We start from the raw sequence: 22751 nt of genomic DNA on the forward strand, positions 1-22751 counted from the left end.
CAGAACCACACTTGCCAGAGGACTGCTAGCAGACCTTACAAAAACAGGGTGACTGAAGCCTGCAAGAGCGGGGAGGCTAAGACTGTCAGGCTTCCTGTAGGATAGAGCCTTAGTGATCTTCTTTTGAGAGAGGGAGAATAAGTAACACTGCTAGGCTGGATGCCAAGCCACCAGAAAGGAGTTGTGGAGTAAAGGGGAATCCAGGCGAAGTCCCTGAACACCACTGCCTCCTGACAGATTTGTGAGAGGCTGCTGTTGTGCAAAGGAATGGTTGAACTTGCCAAAAGATATTTAACCCCCTTTGCAATGTTGTGAAAAACTGTTGGCTGTAAGGGAAGCATACAGTATGCTGTATAAAACTACCATAAAGTAAGCAGAACAGTATTTATACATCTTTTTTTATACCTGTTTTTTTATACCTGTACTAAACAAGATTGACAGTATGTGAGATTACAGACCAACGCTTGACATGAGTTGAATTGCATAGGGTCTGCAAGCAATGCATAAATATGCTATATGATACAGCAAAACATCACTAATCCACATTAATGCAGGGAAGCCCCAGTGCAGATTAGTGGGGTTTGTGGATTACGGGCTGGGAGGGCATCTGAGGAGAGGTCAGCCCTGTCTCACTGCAGGCTCCCCTTTCCTCTCAGCATAGCAGTGGGTCAGCGGCAGGAGCTTCGAGGGACACCGCTGCTCTGCTCAGCTCCAAAGAGTGTTCCAGGCAATGCTGCTACTGCCATGGCTTCTTTTTTAAAAGCCACAGCAGGCCTGGTCCAAACAGAGAATTGCACTCCTGGAGTCTCTTGAATCAGTTTAAATACTTAGCACACACCTGCTGTGCAGACTCTTTAAATCAATTTAAGGCAAGCTGACTTTGTGCATATGGAATTGGCAAGAAAATCTAACCTGCTCTGAGCACAGCTTGCATGGATATATACTGTGGTGTGTACAAGTCAGACCTTGAATGCAAATGTTAGTTTCTGAGACTTTCTGGGCCAAACAGTAGTGATCTCAACAAATATGTTGTGTTACTATTAGTCTTTGCTCCTATATATATAAAATTACTGTTTCCACTCACGCAAAGGACAACAATTCTACTTAATTCACATTTTCTAAAATTGCATAGGAGCTAGCTATCTTTCTCACTTAATGATACAACCAGTCACATACATTTTTAACAGTGAAGGACACTTTTACTTGTATAGAACTGAAATGCTGCTAAATGCCATATGGATAATAATCAAAGTTAGTATCACAAGAAAATGTCAATACAGTAAACATTTTGATTAAACATTCTGTAAATACATGCAATATTAAATAACGTGGAATTTAATAACTGGGCCAAATATTGATATTTTTTGTGGTTTCTTTCTTTCAAGAAACAAAATCAATAATCCATATTGAAAAAAGAAGACTGTGAATCTTTTGGCTTTGGGTTAAGCAAATTTTAAATTATCTGAAAATCAGGATAATAATTATTTTTGATACAAGATACCTTAGCAAGGACACAGCAATATATGGTACACTTGTTTTTATGCTAAAAGATGACCTGAATCCAAAACTTGAGACAGATGATTTTAAAGAGATTAGCCCTTCTTGATGCACATTTTCCCCTCAGCATTCCATAGGTTTAAACAATGTCTGTGCATTTTGAGTTTATTGACTGTTGTGAATATAGTACTTGAAAATTCACAACACATTTCTTTGAAAATCAATGCCACTTGTGAAAAGATGTTTGCATTCACTGTTTTTTTCTTGACTGTGATTAATACAAAAAATCATATAAGGGAAATGGTAAACACTAATTTATTAAAAATGAAATATTAATTTCATTCTTCCTGGGGAAAGCAAGATGGATGTTTTATCTGGATCTCTCTCATATATATGTATATATATATATACACACACACACACACAATTTTAATTAATCACAGACCAAGAAAACTTCTAAGAGTCAATCCTAATCTTTCCATCAGGATAGAAAACACTGTGTGGAAGTTTAATGTTACAAATACCCATATAGTAGTAGGTAGAAAACAGCAAGTTAATTTGCTTCTTCAACTTATTTTGATCTAAGCTCGTAGAAGTAAAGGAGTTGATTCACAGTGCTGGGTTGTATTTCAGTGTGAAATATACAGGGTAAAATTCAGGCCCTATTTCTGTCAAGAAAGGATTTTTTTTTAGTCATGTGGGGAAGCCAGAATTTGACCTTTGTTTCTCTGATCATCATTAAAGTCTTACATGGAACCATGAGAATTAGAGACATTGACATAAGTACCAAGTTTTCTTTAAAATATATTTTTCTGACACATTTTCTGATGGCAGCACACATTGCCTTTTTTCAAGGAATTTTCCTATAGAGGTACCTAACCTCACTGGCTGCACACAAAACCTCCTGTGGGCAAAACTAGTACCTGGTTTTGCAAACAGACAAAAAATATGAACTATGTACCTAAAGGTCTGCAGGGCTGAGGTCTTAGCAACTTTGGGTCAATCAATAGAAACACAGTTATAGGGTAACTTGTCAATAGCCAGGTTCCCCGAATCAGCTGTGGTTGTAATATAGATGGGGATCCACAAGCTATTAAAAGAAAACATCGCAAAAGCTGTTTGCCATTTAATGATTGCATTAACACCATTATCTACCACATAATCAATGCTGTGATTGACAACTTTGCAAATCAGATTAGCTTTGTGTCTGTGTATGAGAGTAGCATGGCTAGGAATGGAAAATTGCACGAGCCCCAGTTTGTGGCAGATGAACCAGTAAAAAGTATAAACCAGAAAATCACCGATACTGCAGACTAGTTGTAACAACTAAAACCCAGAATAAATGAAAATCAACCTTGTGATTTTATTCACAACTTGCATCCCATCGCTGCAATGCTGCTCGCATACAGTGAGAGGAAGTTCCCACCCAATGACATCATAGTTTGTCTTTGGCTACAGCCAGCTACATATTTTTAAAGAGGTCCTGTTTGTTCCGTAACTGAACTCTTCACCTTTTAATTATATGTTTTGTTGGGGGAAGTTAAAGAGAAAAAGTCTGCTAGTAAATTTACTTAAACTTGGCGTTCACAGGCTCAGACTTGGGTGGGCTGCATTCCCTCCTCCGGTTACACCCTACCTGAAATCCTTGTATGTTAAAACACTTGACTAGTTCAGCCTTAATGATTGGGTCATACCCTGGGAAGCAAGTTCATAGATACTGGAAATGTGTGCTTACAAAAACAAACATAATTGGAGAAAAATATGTGTGGACAAACTAGGAGAGGAACATTTGGACTGTACTGAGAAACAAACAGTTATTTGAAAGAAAAAAATCATCTCTTAGTTGTGATGAAGTCTCACAAAATACACATAACATGCTACACGTCCAGTGACACAGCTTAATGAATAAAAGTAAAGCCCCTGCTAATCAGGAAATTTTTTTTTTTCATACTAATTTTTTCATACTAACACCAACCTGAATATTCCTTTCTTCTTCAGCTGCATTCCCTATTAATTATATTTCCTTTGCTCTGTGAAGGGTGTACACAATGTCACACGATCACAGGCACATCATGAGGCCTAGAATGAAGGAGGAGTTGAGTTGTCACACAAGTACTGGTGTGAGAAAAAGATATTTCTGTAAATGTCTGGATCTTCATAGCAGCAGAGCGAGCTATTGATAAGCTTCTACTATTGGAGAAGTTTCATGTCACAATCAAGTGAAATGGATTTATTATCACAGATGCACAACTTCTTTGTGTTCTCCATAGTAGCAATCTCCAAGATGGGATCAGCAGTTTTCCAGTGGTCTGTAGATAATTGGTAGTATGCTAGTGCTACTTCCTTGCTTCCAGATACTTGGAGGAGTAGCCAGGAAAAGAAAAGTCAGGAATCTTATTTAAGCACTTGAAATGGGACTGAAATAAGTACCTTATCTGCCTCTTGTGTGTACTGTCCTCACAAAGAAAGCAAAGGCCACAACCACAGCTGGAACAGTTAGGAATGACTAAATATTTTTTTAATGTTACTTTTCCATTGGAGCAGTTGCTGTGGCTGTCCCTGTTTGTTCCACAAATGAAATGGTAGGTGATACACAACACTAGTATTCTGTGGTCCTAACTACAGCCTGGGAGAGCCTGCTTTAGAGGATCCACAGCACATATCACAAAAAAGAGAAGCAGAGTGAATGCTGTATATGTTTGGTTTTGTTTGTTTGTTTGTTTTTTAAAGTTTTAGCTTTCAGGAAACAGTCAAGTGGTTGGATATGGTATAAAATTTGTGGTTTTTCCTCTTTACAATTCTAATATTTTGCCGTTGGAAAGTCTGAAAACTTAGCAGGAAAAAAAGTCAGTGAGTGCTAGAAACTTAAAACATTTTAGAAAGCAACAGGCAAAGTAAGGAAACATTCTGTTCAAAGCCCTTATAGAATCATAGAATCATTTTGGTTGGAAAAGACCTTTAAGATCATCAAGTCCAACTGTTAACCCAGTGCTGTCAAGTCCACCACTAAACCATGTCCCTAAGCACCAAATCTACATGTCTTTTAAATACTTCCAGGGATGGTGACTCAATCACTTCCCTGGGCTGCCTGTGCTAGTGCCTGACAATTCTTTCAGTGAAAAACTGTTTTTACTTTATTCCTTTACAGGTATTCCAATATATATTCTGATTTATCTTTCTTGGAGTAACGAGGTCAAAACTCCCATGCAGAGTTGTGAGGTTAACACTTAGCACTCTTAATCAACCAATGTCATCTTCTCTTATTGTGTGATCTCTCACACTGCAGTATGCTCTTTCCAAAGCATTCTTAGTGAATGGTTTGGCTCCCTACCATAGGACACTGATACAAGAACCTCTTTAAAGAATCCAGGTAAGCCTGTTCCTACGAGGTGTGATTTATACGTGATTTATAGTAAGTTATAATCAGGCTCATTGTCTCTGAATTTAGCTGAGTGGTAAATTTTCCCACAGCTTCTTTTCAGGTTCTTTAGCTGGATCATTTTTGGAATATGTATGATAGATACTATGGTGATGACATAAATATCTATTTTATCATTGAGGATAGTGAGACTCCATAGCACGGCTCTCATGGAACTCCAATAAAAATTAAAAAAAATTCTCCCAGCCTACATTTTTTCCAAGATTCTATTTATCAGCCCTATGAAAATGCCTTTCAAATGTGATAATTACCCATAGCTTTCGTGAGTCAAGTGAGAGCCTTCTCTCACACAATCCCATTTGCTCACTCTGAAATTGCAAGATTAAAAGTCAAACCAAGAAAGTCTTTACCCCCAGGAGGACATCAGATCAGCCCAGTCCACAAGCATTTTGTAACAACAATTCTTACAGCAGGAGTAGAAATCACAGCTTATACAGGCACACAGGAATCTCCTGATGAGGCAAGAGCACCTATGCACAGCCCTCAACAAAGAACATGTGGGCCCACTTCTTGAATTACCTTAATGAGATGGCTACAGGATGTGCCTGTGCAAGTTAGATAATTATTATTACCATTATTAATGCAGAGGCATCCATTGTATCTCATCCTTCCTGCACTAACATTGATATTGTAGACAGGCAGCATTTTCTTCCAATCTTCTCTTCTCTATTCAGCTTCTTTCTTCTACACTGTGCAACAGAGCTGGCTGGTTTGGCTTCTTTGCAACGCGCTCGTTCTCTCGTCCCAAATGTTTTTCACTTTATGGCCTTACACCTACACATTGTAGCTAGTGTACACATGCCAAATTTATCCATTGCAGCTTTTGACTTGTTGAAGACAAGCTCTCTCCAACCAGAGTCCAGAAGCTTTCATCAATACTTAAATAAATTAGATTCAGAAACAATTTACAGAGATGTTAACAGAGATTGTATAAGAATTGTGAATTATCAGCTTTGCAGTCAAAATCCCAGATATGGAGCAATAGTGTTTTTACTAAGCCACAAAAGACACACATCCTTTGCTTTTCTTAAAATTATTTTCCCTCTGCACTCTCCACCAGCTTGCACAGCAGACCTGTAAAATAAGTAAATTCTTTTCTCTCTTAATGGCTCTCATCCTCTATCACATTTCTTACAGCATAACTGATTTGGAGCCCTGGTAGGCCTGCCAGGTTGGATCTTTCCGTCTGTTGCGGATATTTGCTCTCCAAACAAAATCTAGGTCTTCAGCGACACTTGCCACTTACCCATGCCAATATTTGTTATCCGCTTCACTACCCAGTCTGTAGCAGTGCCAAGCAGCAACATCAAGAGAATACAGGCTTTTCACATCAGCAGACACTTTGAACTACTAGTTGTTTTTTTGCTGTTCAGGGGAGTTTATGTTGTAGCATTGATTTTGACACTTAACAACACCACAGAATCAAACAAATGGGGAATCTAAAGATAAAAGACAAATACCACTTACAGGTATCAATTTCATGACCAACATGTTATATTTCCCATGCAGTTCTCCTCCCCCCACCCCTTATCTCCAGTTGAATAAAGAGTGTAAATTAACTATTTACCTTACATCACATGCTACTAATCTTCTGGCCTGTGTGTTATTTTGTGTTTTGCCTTTAACACTCCCAACTCCACAACTTCTATTGCTAAAAAAGGCACAGAGGCCCTTAAGGTGTGCCTTTCCTTCCAGAGATAAATGCAAGGTTCTTTTCTTTAATGCTATGGTCTGACAATCAACATCTCCTTCTACAGAGCTGACATGTCCTAACTTGAGGACAATCAAGACAGTAGCCAGGAAGAATCTTAGCAATTCAGAAGATGCACGCACAGGAAAGAGTACTTTACAAGCAGTGTCTGCAAAATTGGAATCTTAGTAATTCCAAAACCACACAATTACTTTTATCAGCTCGTAATCACCAATATAAGAGCTCTCAGAGTAGGACTGCTGCATTTGTCCCCCCTGCCAGCACTACAGCTGGGGTGTGAGAGAACTCATGCTTTCACACCGCAGCAATGTAACTTCTCTCCTGTTTTAGGCTGTGTCTGATGTGTCAGAATCCAAGGCTAGAGGGAATCCACTGCACTGTTCTACTGCCAGAAATGCAAAGCAGAATCACATATTAAAAAGGACCCAATTGGAAGGGGCATTCCTTGATCAGCAATCAAATGTACTAGCAACATCCACTCCTGTGATGCCAAAGAGTACCTTCAGATGACTTTATGCATGCATATTAATTGTGTAACCCTGAGACACCACACACAAATCCTATTACTGGGCACATGAAACCTCGTGTGCCAATACATTGAAATGGTCTTGATTGACAATGCAGGTTTACCACATAAAAACCTTAGGTACAATGAACTTCTTTTCCTAATGCACATTTTTATGCTGTAGCACATTTTCTATTAATTGTGGAATATATTTCTACATGCTTTTTCAATGTTTTGGAACCTTGCTGGATGCCAGCAGACATGCCAGCAGACAGACCTCTGGAAAAAAAAGGAGTTACACTTCCTTTCCAGACAGCAGCATTATAGGAGCTGATTCCCATCTATAAGACAACATTGTGGAAGGAGATACACTTTTTCATGACCAGTTTCTAAACCACTGAGGATTTTATGCATTAAAAAATCACAACGGTTGGTGTTGAATAACTAAAGTAACAAAAAATTAAGCTTAGCAGTAGTGACAGTATTGTAGTAGAAATAGGTTATGCAGTTTTAATGTGTTTACTTCAGCCATTTCTTGGAAGTTTTTTCATTTGCTTCTTCTGCAAAATCCTCTAAAGTGGGGAAATCCTTACATATAAGAAGGCAGCATGAAGTTTTTTCCTTACGTCTTGTTTTCTCTTAACACCAAATAACTTACAATTGGAAATGGGTTCCCCTCATTCATTTTCTTTAGTAACAGACACTGGTGATGGCTGTGTCACGAGGCTGGAGTGGAGTCTTTGCAGCATGAGCATTATAAAGGGGGACTTACACTAGTGCTCTCATAGGTAAAGCTAAGAAGCCTACTGGCACAAGGGTTGAGCAAACCACCATTTTGACAGATTGGTAATGGTTCTTATTTCTGTGGCACCTACACAAAATCATGATATAAACTCAGAAAAGTGGAGAGAGGGTGGAGGAGAATATTTAAAACTGCATTAATGACATTTCTCTATTTCTAGTGCAGCAGTAATACATCTCCTAAAAATCAGCAGACTTTGAAAATCACCAGCTGACATGCTGTAGACAGAATGCCACAGGCTTCACTTGGCTACCCAGATGTTTCATTACTCTGCTTATCAATCCATCCTTAGGCCATGCATGTCCCTGTCACCATTTGACTCAAACCAGGACAGTCCCACAGTAAAAGAGTTAAGGAAAAGAACACACCAAAAATGGTATTGCGTTTTATATTTTGTAAAACAGCTTTTTAAACTAAACTGCTAGACTATTTACTCTTCCAAAACTGGACATCAAAGAAGAAAAGCTTGTTATAAGGCAGCAGATTCTTCCAGAAACAAATAGCCTGAAACCAGTGTGAGAAGAAACACTGGTGTAAATAAACCTCTCTGGGGAGCATTGCTGAGTGGAGTTCTCAGCAGAAGTGTCCAAGTCCATCTGAGGAAAGAAGCAGAAAGAAACAGATATGAAGTGGTTTACTTTTAAAATCTTCCTGAATTTTGTAATCTAGGGAAGTTTCACTACAGGCATATCTACTGGTTTTAGGAACATTGGGAACGTCATTGAAGAAAAGATGGTTGCAGGTGCAGCTGTTGAAAGTACTGTGCCAATTAAACTTGCTCAGGCCAATGGTATTAAATAATGGCAGCCACACAAATGCTAGCAATAAGAAAAAGCAGTTTAGATGGTGCAAATTCAGGTAGCATCAGAAAGCTGCAGAAACCAAGTGTCTCCCATTCTGTCTGTAAATTAAGCCTTTAAAAATAGTAGTTACTGTTTTTAGGAAGGTATGTGAAGCTGCTGTATTATTTTGTTGAGGAACTGGAGCATCCTTAGATATGTTGGATGAGGAATGAACCAGTGATCATACACAGAGTCTGAGAGACTGTTCTGTGTATAAAAAGCATCTAGAGGTAAAATCCCAACGCAGTAGGTATTGTAATTGTAGCATCTGCTATGTAAAAGAAAGAACCACAGTGGTTTTCCTGGAAAAGAAAATGATACTCCATCTCTTCTTCAAAAGAGATGAAGTCTTTTTTAAGGCTGTTTTTGTATGTGGTGCACAAGATACTGAAAATACTCAATTAGCTTTATTTAAAACACACACTATAATAAATAAAACATGAAGATTATAACATCAAGCAATATAGCTAGTAAGAATTAAAACTGCTTGTGCACATGCATTATAATGCTGTCTTTAATGATTGGTCCCTAACCTCTTTCACTGGCTGCAGAATAAACAATGCTGAATTAAGCACAGATATCTAATACTGCTGGCTCTCTATTCACTGCCTACTCGTTGCTTCTCTGTGTGCTTATATTAATTTCCTTTAACTGCACTCCCATGAGCTGCAGGGTTGCTTTTACTTCTGAAGGACCAAGATTAACGAAAAGGTATTAATCAGTGTCCAACAGGACTGAATTTGTTGATCTTATGCATTACAAAATACCCAGAATATCTATGGCATGTTGCCTGTTGACTTCATTTTCAGTAATAAGCTACTCTAAATCAGACACCTCAGCATCTTAAGATTGACATTGTGAGAACACATCCCTCAATCCCTTCACAAAATCCAATTCAAATGATGTGGCATATGGCATCACAGAAATTTTTGATAGAGAAAACTCTGTATCTTAGAATTTTTTTTTAGAATTCTGTAAGGAACACTCAGCAACCTCAGACATGATCCTGCTCTCTCACCCTCTCTTCTAATTTTCCCAGAAATGACACAAAGAGTGCACTGAAAGTATCTTGTTTTACTGCACAGCTCTGCTCCAAAGTAGAAAAATTTATACTGTGCAGTAAAAAAGGCACGGCTTGGTGTGTATATGAGGGTGAGGTGGGAAGTCTGTAGTTAATGTAAGGTTATAATGCATGAAAGGGATAAATGGGAGTTGTACAGGCAACATACATCGTGTGCTGGATTTTGCAAATTCAGCAGGACTGCATGTAATGTAAATAATTTTCTTAAAGAGAAAATAAAAAGATCAAAGCTAAAGGAGGTCTTGCATTCTTAACCAGACAGTTGTTTTGTTGATTCTTTTCTTTTTGTTGTTTTTTTTGGCTTTTTACACCTGCTGATATTGCATTTCTCTGACAGCTTTTTCTTTCCTTCGTGCACATTTATGGACACCTTGCAGGCCAGAGCATCACCTCCTGGTCCAAGATGTGACACAACTTTCATACATCAGAAGAAAAGTTGCAAAGAGAACCCAAGGGCTAGTGCACGGTTTAGAGGAGAGCCCAAAGGGCTGGCTAGGCTAAGAGCTGCCCTCAGGGGGGGAAGGTGCCGGGGCAGGGTACGCAGCGCGCTCCCGGGGCCTGCAGCGCGCAGCAGCTGCCCCCGCGCTCCACCAGGCCCTTCAGCAGCACCCTCCAGCACCCACGAAGGCTCCTGGAAGATCTTTAACCAGGCAGCGGACAGACCCCGTCGCGACTGTACATCACGAGAAAATTCAGGCTGTGAGGAGGTCTCCTGCCCAGCCTCCTGCTCGCAGCACAGCCAGCTGCTGGTCAGACCAGGCTGCTCGGGGCAGGGTTCACTCGGGTGTGGGAAACTCCGGAGGAACCGCTTCCACTGCCCGCCTCAACCTCTTGTTCAACTCACGCCCATCGTCCCTTCGCCTCCCGCCGTGCAGAGCTCGCTGCGCCTTCTCGACCCCCCCGCCCCCCCACGGGCGCTGGGCGGCTGCTGTCAGCCCCCATCTCTTCCCTAGGCTGAACCAGACCCACCCCTCAGCGGCCCCGCACGGCACGGGTGCTCCGGCCCGGCCACCTCGGGTCCCCGCCGAGCTCCGTCCGGTGTCCGTGCCCCCCGGGTGGGGGGCCGGGCCGGGGGCAGCACCCACGGGCTGCCCGAGGAGCGCCGGGTGACAGGGGCCAACACCTCCCTCCCTCCAGCTGCCGCCCCGCGGTGCCCGTGACCCCCTTCGCACCCGCCGGGAACGCGTTCCGCAGAACGTCGGCGGATGACGAGTCTGCGTGGAGACCCCGCTGCGACAGGCGCTGCGGGCACAGCGGCATCCCACCCCCGGCGGGCCGGGCCGGGGAGGGGCCAGGCGGCACGCCCGCGGGGCTCCGGGGCGCCGTCCCCGCGGGGCCCGAGCCCACCCGGCCATTCGGGCCCCGCCGCCTGCCCGCCCTGAGGCGGAGCTGCCGCGGGGGGCGGCCCGGGCAGGGGGCGGAGCCAAGCTCCCTCTCTGGTGATTGACGGCCGACCCGGCCAATAGCGAGGGGCGCGGCACGGGGCAGGGGAGGGCCGGCGCCGGGGGGCGCGGCCGGGGGCGGGGCCGAGGGCGGGGCGCGGGGCGGGCGGGGCGCGGATTGGCCGGCGGGCGGGGCGCGGGGCGGGGCCGGCGGGGGTTGCTCGCGGGCTGGGCTGGCGGCGGCGGTTGGGAACTTGGGTTTCGCCGGGGAGCGGGAGCGGCCGTTGGGGCGGCAGGTACCGCCGGGGAGCGGGGCTCTGGGGAGCGCGGCCCGGAGCGCGGCCTCCCGCCGGCGGCGCGGAGGGGCTGGGCGGCGGGCAGGAGGGCGCCGGGCCGCTGCAGCGCGGCGGGGGGGCGGCCGTGCGCCGAGGGGCCGCCTTGCTCTGCGTCCGTCGACGTTTTCCCCCGCTCCGTTCCGTCCGTCGCGGGATGCGGAGGCCGCGGGCGGGGCCGGGCGCTCGTCCTGCGGGCAGAGCTGCTGCCTCCCGAGCCGAGCGGCTGTTGGGCGGGCGGGAGGTCGGTCGGTCGGTCAGGGGCTGTCAGAGCCGGGGCCGGCGGTGGGAGGAGCGGGGACGGCAGGGGGCGGCAGCGGCCCCGAGGAAGCGTGTCCGGAGCCCCGGCCGCGGCGGGGGGACATCCCCTGCCTGCCTGCCGCAGCCCCTCTGCGCCGCCGGGCCTCTCCCTTCTCCTGGGGCAGGCGGGGGGGCTCGGAAGGAGCTGTCTCCTCCCTCCCTCTCCCTCTTTTCCCGGGGATTTGGGCTCCGGTTCCAGCCAGGCGAGCCGTGCGGGAGCCCCTCCTGAGCGCTCGGTTTCCAGCCTCCCTGGCGGGGCTGCCGCCGCGGGTAGTGCCCGCAGCGTCCGGCGCTCCGGCCGCCCCTGCCCCGCCGGGGCCGGCACCGCGGGGCTGGGGCTGGGGCTGGGGCTGGGGCTGGGCGTGCTCCCGTCCCGCCCTCCGCAGCGCCTGTGGGTCTCCGGCTTTGGGTCTGAGGCTGGGAGGCAAAAAAAAAAAGAGAGGGGTATTTAAAAAAGAAATACAACCTGTCCTGGTTTTTGTCAGTGCCGCTGCCGTGTGAGTACTGAGCGAGGAGAGGCGATTTCTAAACTTGTTTCCTCCCAGAGCACAACTCCTCGTTGTGATAACTTCATCTGTTTGCATCTTGGGCTGTTCCTTTCTCTGAGGTCCAACTGAGCGACTGCAGAAAAATGAGCTAAATAGGAGCCTGTACTGAAGTTATTTATCAGTAATTGGGTAGGGGCTGAAATTGAGGAAGGCTGTGCATTCCTAATTTCCGTTCTCTTCGGGATTAGAATAGTAATCGGTGCAGAATCCTATTGTATGTTCTTTATGTATTATTTTTTAAAAATAGTCTACCTTTCAATATGTGATGACCTGGCCTCAGTGTCAACAGGGTGCACTGGGGTCTTTAAGAAAAATGAGATGTTATTTATAAATTTAAGTCCAAAGCTCTTTTCCTATTATTGTTCTTTGTAAAGCTTTGATTACAGTACTGTGGAGTCTGCATACTCTCAAAAGAGCCATTAACACTGTGGTAGCACTTTCAGTGCAGCATTTTTCCACAGGTGAAGATCCCACTGAGTTGAAGTTAATCCCTTTTGATGTTAATAGCATTGTGCATGCATGTGTATGGCTAAACTGGACTTAAAAGAGGTTATGAATGATCGCTGATTGACATAAATGGAGTTGAGTTGAGGATTTGTCATCTTAATGATTATGATTTCCTGGAACAGCTTCTGAAATAAATCACTGCCAGGGAACAAGTAAACTTAAGGTGCTTTGATACCAGTAGCAACTAGCAAACAGTTAAATTAGGATATTTTTTTTCCCCTTGTAAAGCTGTTTGAGACCCATTTTTAATTAAAACCATGTAATTTATAGCTTTTTCATTGACATATAGCTCTTTGCTTAGCTTTACTACCACATTTTCATGTGTGCTAACATGGGTGCTTCCAGAGTGTTAGTGAAATTCAGCAATCATGTAGTTCTGCAAAACTTAGCCTTCAGCAAATTCTCATAAACTTGCATATTTCCAGAGCTGAAGAGTTTTAAATGACAAAGCACTTCTTTAATAGGAGCTATCTAAAAGGTAAAGCTGCATCCTGTGGTGTGATACTTTTAAGTTTCAAACAGCTGATAAATTCTGTCCCTAAGTTGCAGAGCCAAGCGGTTATAGAACCAATTCAGAACCAGTTTCATGGCATCCTGGGTTACTTAGGAATGGCCACGAAAGGATATTCTGTCTGTTTCAGCTGCTACTCTCCTCCCTTCTAACAAGTTTATATTTCTGCTTGCCATGCTGTTTTCTATCTGGTGTTTACCTCTACAGTGGGAAGTTGAGCTGCTTTCTCTTGCTTAAATTGCAACGTTCTGCTGAGTTTGATTCCCTTTGGGCTTAGAAGACTTCCCTTCTGTGTTTCCGAGGTTATGGGTCTCCAAGTTTATCTCAACAGCTTGTACCCATGGCTGATGAGCTTGTGTTGTAAAGATGTCATTTAGAATGGTCTAGACAAGACTTAAAAAAAAGAAGTACATCTTCTGTGTGCACACTTGTTGAAAGTGGAGAAGAGGGAGAGTTCAAAGTTCTTAACACCAAGGGCCACATGGAATAGACCTCCAGCCTTCATTCCTTTGGAAATGTAGCTTTTGTTCCACTTTTAATTTGATAAATCTCCTGCAATTGCAGTCAATTCCTAAGACATTTCAAAATGTATTTGTCTTGATACAGCTTAAAAAGTAGGAGCAACTAAAACCAGCTCTCTGAAGCCAGTCTTACCTGTTGATGTCTGTTAATGGGGTTTCGGTGACAAAACTGTGGACTCTCATTTTGAAGAATAATTACATTACTAACTGTATTCAATATGATCTGAATAATGAGTGTGGATATAGGCAAAATACACATTTTTCATATGGCCAAGTCCTGAGTCATACATTTAAGGATGAGGAAAGTGGGTTGTAGGTGGAGAGTGGGAGTGTGTTCTGTGAAGTACAGACATTTAAAGGAGGTGGGTTGTGATTAATAACTGTTTGAACATAAGTTCTTTTTAAGTCATTGTTTAAAAAGTCAAACTAGGGATATAAAGAACATAGAAAGACATTGTCTTGTCATATTTTTTTTGTGGTTGGTGTTTATGAGATTCATTTTTTAATTCTGTGTTCACTTTTTGGTATTAAACTTTAGAAACTTGATAGTAATAACCTGAAAGAATTTAGAAGTTAAAGAACTGGGAACCATGTTTCAGTACAAATCATGGATTTATGTAAGGATTAAAAAAGGAGGAAACAAAGTAAAATGGTGATAGATATGCTTTTATTGTGGATGAGAGCAGATGAGAGTGGCTACGAAAGGATCCAGTGGCAGGATCTGAAGGATCTAAGTGGTTTTCCGTCTTAATAGTCTTGTAGCATGCAGAATTACTGTAATTATTGAAAGAGGACAAGTTTTCTGCATCTATAGTTTACCATGTATATATTTCAGCAGTGTAAAAATTATTTTATCGAAGGTGTCAGTGTATAGTGTTTTTGCCATTAGATATTTTTAAAACAAGTTTGTATGTTTTCCTGAGAAAGACTTAATGATTCAAATGGTGGTTTCATTCTGGAACTGGTCTTAAGTTAGGGGGAGTGAGAAGAGGGCAAGTGGGCTTTCTTCCTCCTTGGAGGCAAAATTAACCCAAAAAAAGTGGTATGTGAAAACTGTTCATTGTTTACCCATACGGTGGCTGGGCACAAGGAAGGGGATGGGAGGAACAAAAAGGGATGTGGTAGCCTGTGATTGTGTTATAGCCTGGGTTATACAAAAAGTCAAACTGCAGCATAAGGGGTTATTTCTGTCCTCCTAAATTGAAAGAACAAACTCCTCTTGACTTTAGGACTGTTAGACTACAGAATAAACTGCCAAACTTTTATGTTTTTAAAAGGCATAAAATCAAAGTGCAAGTTAAATGATTGTGCATTTTCCCCTTCCTATTAGGAAGTGTTAACATTTTAAAAATATTTCTCCTTTAAGGACAGTTCAGTTTCTTGTCTGGTTTTCTACTTCACTCAGTGGGATTATTTTTATATAATTTGACTGCAAATTTAACTCTCTTATAGGTAAAGAAGATATTGAGCTGTTACTCAGTTGTTATAGTTGATTGCATTCTACTAGCCTTCAAGACTTGTGTTGGAGTTAAAGGTAACTTGTGTTTTTTTTAATATCATAGAGTTAATTGTGGGAATTTATGGAATAGGCTGCACTCTGTTTCAACTTCTCCTGTTTCTACTGTTGTGATAAATTGACATGGTTTAAGTCATAAGTTTTGTAGTATGATACAGAAATTCATGATACAGTAATTATTTTGACTTTTAGCAAATCTTAAATACTTAATTAAAAACCTTGTAATAAAATCTTCTGTGAAGGTAATTTTACTGTTGCCTTATTTCCTCCATTATCTTCACCTTGTCTTTGAGTGCTTTGTAAGGATTTACAGTCTTAAGTGAAGGCCGTATCAACATAATACTGATTAATTACTATTGGGTAATCCAAAAATAGCCATTCTGTTTGGCTAGTGAAATGAGAAAAGTATGTTCTGTGTATGCTATGAGATTGTAGACTTGGATGTAGCATAAGTGGGACAGCTCAGCAAGAATACATGCTTGTTTATTTTGACAGATTTTGGGAGAAATAAAGGTTGTTTCCGTTGCAGTACTGTCTGATGTTTTAGTGCCACTATGCAAACACTGCCTTACAGCAGCTCTGCAAGTGCTGCTACCTGCCCAGCACTGTTGAATTTCAGTTTACAGCTCATGGCTTGGTTTCCCCATTTTATATTTAACATATTATTTTTAAAAAAGTAACAATTGGAAAAAATCAATGGTCTTGATGTGTAAAACTTCAAACCCCACCAAAACAAAACTCAAATCCTGTTTTTCTTAAATAATTCTCTTCGCTTTCCTGCCTCCTACACTCCTGTACTCTGATTTTTTTTCCCTTGTTCCAGAGAACAGCTGGGGCTGTAGGTGTAGAGGACTCAATTATAGATAATGTTTAAGAGGTTTCATAAAGGAGAAGTTCAGATGCATACCTGTTGCTCTGCACATCTCAGCTTCCTTTGATGACATGATGTTTTGTGACTGGTCTCAAGCATGAGATGCTTTAAGGGCCTGGCTTCTGTTAAGTCTCTTGTGCAAAAACTGATCAGCTGACTGAATATTCTCAGAAATGGGTGTAGTAGTGCTTTGTTGGTTTGGTTTTTGTTTGTTTCTAATGCAGGTAAGATACTACTACCTATAATCTATGTAGTGTTTTTATTAATAGCAGCGTGACTCTTCAGAGACAAGCAGTACAGGAGGATCCTCTCTTTAAAGCTGGAGGCTTCTTTGTCAGTGTCTAGGGGAGTGTTTTACTTGATATTTTATGTACCACGGTGTTCATATTCATCTGTGTCCTGGTTTCTCCTCCCTGGGTTCTTTCTGAAGGTTGTTGTATGGCCTGTTAACTTACCTTGTTACCAAGTGGTACGCAGCCTATGTGCTCACTTAAGGTCATTGTTAGAAGACTTGGGCATTGACAGTAAAATAGGGTTAGTTAAGGAGAGGTCAAAGGGAACTGTAGATTGCCTTGATGCTCTAGGTTTGACTGTTCCCTTTTGCTTCTAACATTGTCTATGTGGTTTTCTGTTTGCAAAGCTGTAGCTCTGGAGAAATGTTCTGTAGGAAAATATTTTCAGTTACCAGAAAATAAAAATAGACTTTTAAAAGGAAGTGTAAGATCTTTGAAAGATCAGTTTCATCTTAAATTGCTTGCACTGATGACAAAGCAGAGCTTAACCAAATATTTATTGTTGAAATGACTCTGTAATTAGTAGTGTTGTACAGCTAAATGTAACACCAGATTTTACTGTAAACTACTGCTATTCTATTACTGTGGCTTGAGAAGTATAGACTAGAGCTGTGGTATTCTTTTTAGTGGCCTGGATAAGAATTTGACTACAACATTTTAAGAATATAGTTCTTGTATTTTTAATAACATTCTTCAGAACACATTTAAAATGCATGATGTGATCTCTTACCACAATGGAAAACTAGAGCAGCTTTTTCTAATTTAAAATACTCAGTTAACCTGTATATGGGATTTAAAATATATATTCTTATTGCAAGCTTCTGAATTGATAATAGGGAGACCTTTAAATTCTGATTGACTCAGCATGCATCCTACTTCTGACTTTCAAACCAAAAGTAATGTCTGATGATAAAAATACACACTTGGGTTTCAACATTTGTTGAAACTTTTATTGCTTCCAGTTACTCAGAAAAGCAGGGAGAAATTAATAAAATATTTTAGAATATACTGAGCATGTCCTGTGAACTCCTTTTAGTCTGCACATTTCAGTTTTGGACCTGAAAGTTTTTGTTCAGTTTCCAAATACAGTGTTTTGTACTTTGTAGAAGCTTTTTGTCAATGAGCTGTTTGCTGTTTCCTCAGTTGAAAGAAACTGTTTATCCCATTTGACTTCGTCCTTTTGAAGTTGCACTTAAATGCTGTACTTAAATAATACGGGAACTGCGCTTGTTCCATCATCAAGCAATTAAAGAAATGTGGCAAAATAGCAAGCCTGTAATCGTTGATTTTTTCCTGTATGACTGGATCCTTTTTCTTGTATGGCTTTTAGAATGCTTCTCCTGGTAGGATGTTGTACTATTAGACTATCAATCTGAAGCAAATCCACTGTCTGAAGGAAAAGAGGAGGAGGAGCGTGGCACCTACAACCAAAACTGAAAGAATGTTGTAGCATAAACTGCATACTGAAGTCCATGTTTGGTCTTAAGGCTGTTTTGTCCCCTCTGTAGTCAACACTTTTGTATTGTAGTAATCTTTGACAAGAGGCTGTGTAATGATCAGAGGTGGCTGCTCAGATCAAGCCTGAGACTGCTGCATATCAGTGCTACTACTCCTTTACAAGTCTCAGTTGCAAGTGATTTTGGTATTAAACCTGTTTTGGACCTCTAATTATCTCATCTTAATTGACTTAAGCTGTTTTGATATTTGGGCTCACTTTCACAGTGTGCTTTCTCTTCTCTGTGTTTTATAGAAAGCACTATCTAATGAGACCTGTACAGTTACAGGTTTCCTCCCCCTCTGCCCTTGAGTATATTTGCTTATCAATAACTTCTTCTGAGTATGCTGAAATATTTTCATTCAGAAGGGTAAGACACATTTCTGAAGACTGGAGTGCATATTCTAAGTCTTTACATCTTAGTTCCATTCAGTAGGAAAGGTGGAACTTGTAGCATATTAAAACGTTATATTTTTTTGTCACAGTTGTATTTAGTCCCAGTGTCATTTCAGAAAGTAAGGATGCTGTTTAAGTTGGTGGGATAACTGCAGAACAGAGTAATGACTTAGCAGAGACTGAATACTTAAGGTATTGTAAAAAAAACTTGCTGGCATATTGTTCTTGTGCTGTAGCAGAAATTAAGCTATATCTAAGTGAATCTGGGAATTCTTCAATTCTGTGTTGTAGGTGAGAAAATGTGTGCAGAAAAGATGTCTTCTCCATAAAAATTCTCTGTAAGATTACTTACCTTGTCAGAGAGTTATGTTTAAAAACCTCATCCAAACACAAAATGAAAACTTCCTACAGTAGTGATGACAATATTCTGACATGGGGACAGTGCCAGTGAGATATATTAAAATACTCAAGTTTTAATAAATTATGGAGTCAAATACTTTTAACTGAGTATTCCTTCTTTTTGGAGGCCTGGAGGGGCTGAGTTCATAAACTTTTCTTACCACTCCTCCCCTATACATGCCCATGCACACTTGTTTTAGTAAATTTGGTAAAAGATACTTATCTCTACATTTTACTTTATCCCTGGATCACTAGAAGCTCAATAATCCTAACAGAATATTTGCAGTCTTAACTAGAAACCAGGTATTAAATGCGAGATGTTTAAAAAAATTCAAGAGCAGTATCTCCTGGCTGAAGGTTTCTAGGAGGTACTCCTCTTGAGGAATGTTTTTAAATTTTGAAGTAAGTGTCAGGAAGTTGTTGGTGATTCAGAAAAATTCTGAAAGGAAAAAAGTCATTTAGGTGTAGGGCAAGCAGACTTCCTGGACTTCAGAGTGAAGAGGAACCTAACAAAAATAAGTTGTTTAAGGTATTGTAAATATTGTAAATGGTGCCTGCTTCATGGGTCATTAATTAGGAGAGATGGGTAACTAGTAATTTTGTTTAAGAATTTAAAGGTAGGCTGATTGACATGAAAATGGTGTTCATAAAGCCTTCTGTAGAAGATACAGGAAATTTTATAAAGTTTAGGGTTTTCTTTTTCGTGTACCTACTGTTTGTTATTGAATGCCACTCAAAATTCTGTACTTTTCCCTCTTTGAGGTAACTTGTTAATGGAAAAAGTTGCAGTTTTTTACTAATGTTAGATGATTTTTAATATGTAATTAGTTGAGTTGGTACTTAGTTCAGAAAGCACTTAGATCTTTTAGAATAATATCCTGCTTTATCCACCCTTTTGATTTTCACTGTATTAGGTAGTATTTATGTGTTGCTTTTGGTTTCTGCAGCTTGTCAAGTCTTGCTTGTTCTTCCCCTACCTTCATCTGCAGTCAGATGACCCTTTCATTCTTGAAAGCATCTCGTCCTGATTTGAGGAAGAAGGTGTTTCATAGCAAATATGACTTGGATTACAGAATCACAGAATGTTAGGGGTTGGAAGGGACCTCTGAAGATTGAGTCCAACCCTCCTGCCAGAGCAGGACCAAAGTTAGGGCAGATCACTCAGAAAGGCATCCAGAACAGGTCTTGAAAGTCTCCAGAGAAGGAGACTCCACAGCCTCCCTGAGGAGCCTGTTCCAGTGCTCTGTAACCCTCACAGTAATGAAGTTCTTCCTTGTGTTGAGGTGGAGCTTTGTGCTCAAGTTTGAGTCCATTGCATGTCGTCCTATCACAGGGCACAAGTGAAAAGAGGTTGTCCCTGTTTTCTTGATGCCCAGCCCTCATGTTTTTACAGACATTAGTTAGATCCTCCCTCAGTCTTCTCTCTGTACTGAAAAGCTCTAGGTGTCTTAGCCTTTCCACGTAAGGCAGGTGTTCCAGTCCCATAATCATCCTTGTATCCCTCTGTTGGACTCTCAAGTAGGTCCCTGTTCCTCCTGAACTGGGGAGCCCGGAATTGGATACAATACTGCAGATGTGGTCTCAATAGTGCTGGGTAGAGGGGGAGGAGAACCTCCCTTGATCTGCTGGACACACTCCTAATGTATCCCAGGATACCAGTTGTCTTCTTGGCCACAAGGGCACATTGTTGTCTCATGGATAATTTGTTGTCTACCAGGACTCCAAGGTCCTTCTCCATGAGCTGCTCTCTAGCAGATCACCACCTAACCAGTACTGGTGCGTTTTTTTTTTTTCCTTCCCACACAAATGCAAAAATGTCTGATTTTGTACAATCAAGTCTTTTTTCCCCAGCTGTGCTCAGGGTATTGTATTATTCTCTGTTAGATCAAGAATGTGACTGATACTTGAATAACTGTGTGGAGGTTTCTTATTGAAGTTTCTTGGTATTGTAGAGGCTTGAGTAACTTTCTCACATGACAGAACAATGTTAGTTTTATCTCTATACAGAAACAAAGCTGGAAAGTTTTGAGATGTATATTTCCTCTATAGAATGAAAGGGAAACAAAATCATAAAACAGCAATTTTGACATCTCTCAAAGATTAAGGAATGTTAAATATTCTTATTAGAACAGCAAGATTCTTCCATAATGGGAATTCCACCTGTACTGTTTTTGATTGGTTGTTTGATATTTTTAGGGTATTAGCAGTTTTGGTTTTTTTACAGAAAACAAAACCTTTTGCCAGTGGATTTTTGCAAGCTTAAAATCACAATTGCTGCTACTTTTCAGTAGCATAAAGTAAAATTACTGAAACTTGCTTTCTTTAAACATTTTTTGTGGAGCATTATTAGTCTGAAATGGAATGTGAACTATGATGGCATGGAGGGAAAATGTACCATTGTGTAGGAATGAATTGGAGATGGAGACACTCGAGACATTTCTGCCTATGATTCATTATATCTTTGGCTGGTTTGGTGAGCTTAAAGTGGAGTGTGACTTTTGTACTGCTGATTATATGCATCTTGTATGTGCAAACACTTGAACCGCAAATCTGACCAGTAACTGGATTGTATTATTTTTCTTCAGTACTAAATTTGAGCTTATTAATATAGTTCTATCAGTGGGCATCTTGGTGTTCATGGGTCATTCAAGGACAGTATTTTTGAACTATTGCTCTTGTTTAAAATATACTTTATCTTATAAGAAGAATATACTTACTCAGCCTTCTAATTTAAAGGCATATCTGTATCTTTTAAGTTTGGAGGTTATGTTAAGCAACTGAAGTTGGCCTTTCATTTACAGTAATTGCTGTACTGTTTTGCGTATGATTTATTTTCCCTCTTTTCCATTAGTTTTTCCTCTAAATGCATGGCTCCCCTTCTCAGTCCCCTTCATCCTTTCAGCTCCAAGCCCTTTTTAACCTTCTCCTCCCCACTTCATTTTAGTTCTTTTGTCTTTTTGTTCTCCACTTGAATAGACTCTAAGGTAAACACTACTGTTTGTTTAGAGTCCTGTGCTACTGAAGAACTGAGGACTGCTTTTGCTGTTCTGGTCACTTCTAAAGAAACATCTGTAGTGAGTTGAGTGGTCCTAGTGTGATACCTTGCAAAGGTATGCAAAACTGTCTCTGCTGTGAGCAGTAAAATGTTACCTGAGCCACAGCTGGAATTTTTAAATGCAACAGTACTTAGTTATGAAAGGCTTCTTGTTGCTTTAATATGAAGATTATTGCACTCAGGTCTTTAGCTGAAATTGAGGCAGCTACCTCAGAATTCTTTGTTTAAAAATGAGCAACGTGACTATTGCTGCAAGTGAGAAGAATCTAATGAAGATCTTGCACCAACATGATCACCACCTGAAGACTTTTTTTTTTTTTTTCAAAATCAAACTAAGCTGAATATCTTCTTATGCAGTGCTTCTAGCCTTTTGTTTTGATAATATTTGATTCTCCTTTCACCCTACTAGGCTAAGGGAGATGTCTTGTTATCTTTTGAGGTGTATCTTCCTTTGCATGAAAAACCTTTCCATTGCCTGAAGTGTGTCTATGCTTGAAAAGCGCTGCCATAGGCTACGCTTTTCAAGCCTATGCAGCCATTCACAGGACAAAACTGTCTTTGATGCTGATACCCCGGGGGCTACAATATTCTGCAAGACTTTTGTCAGCAAATAATTGGGTACTTTTCAGCCAAGAGACCATCTGTACTATAATCAGTTTTCCAGTTTGATCCACAGATTTGGTTGTAGTTACTTTTTTGAATAATTCGTACACTTTGTTGTTTTGGTATTCTTCAAGGCACACTTACA

General features: G+C 41.2%; 1 protein-coding gene across 15 annotated transcripts in view; it reads left to right on the forward strand.

The window, feature by feature from the left end:
- The first annotated feature begins 11492 nt into the window (after positions 1-11492).
- The window catches only part of EPB41L2 (erythrocyte membrane protein band 4.1 like 2), a 112310-nt gene continuing 101051 nt past the window's right edge, over positions 11493-22751 (forward strand). For 14 of the 15 annotated variants that reach the window (XM_051615541.1, XM_051615548.1, XM_051615536.1 and 11 more), the window contains exons 1-2: positions 11500-11555; positions 15431-15512. The gene's annotated coding sequence lies outside the window, so the exon portion shown is untranslated. Of the gene's footprint in view, positions 11556-15430; positions 15513-22751 lie in introns of all 15 variants that reach the window. The other variant, XM_051615537.1, reaches the window with a different exon arrangement.

This window comes from Apus apus, chromosome 3 (genome assembly GCF_020740795.1).
Source record: "Apus apus isolate bApuApu2 chromosome 3, bApuApu2.pri.cur, whole genome shotgun sequence".
Classification (NCBI taxonomy): domain Eukaryota; kingdom Metazoa; phylum Chordata; class Aves; order Apodiformes; family Apodidae; genus Apus; species Apus apus.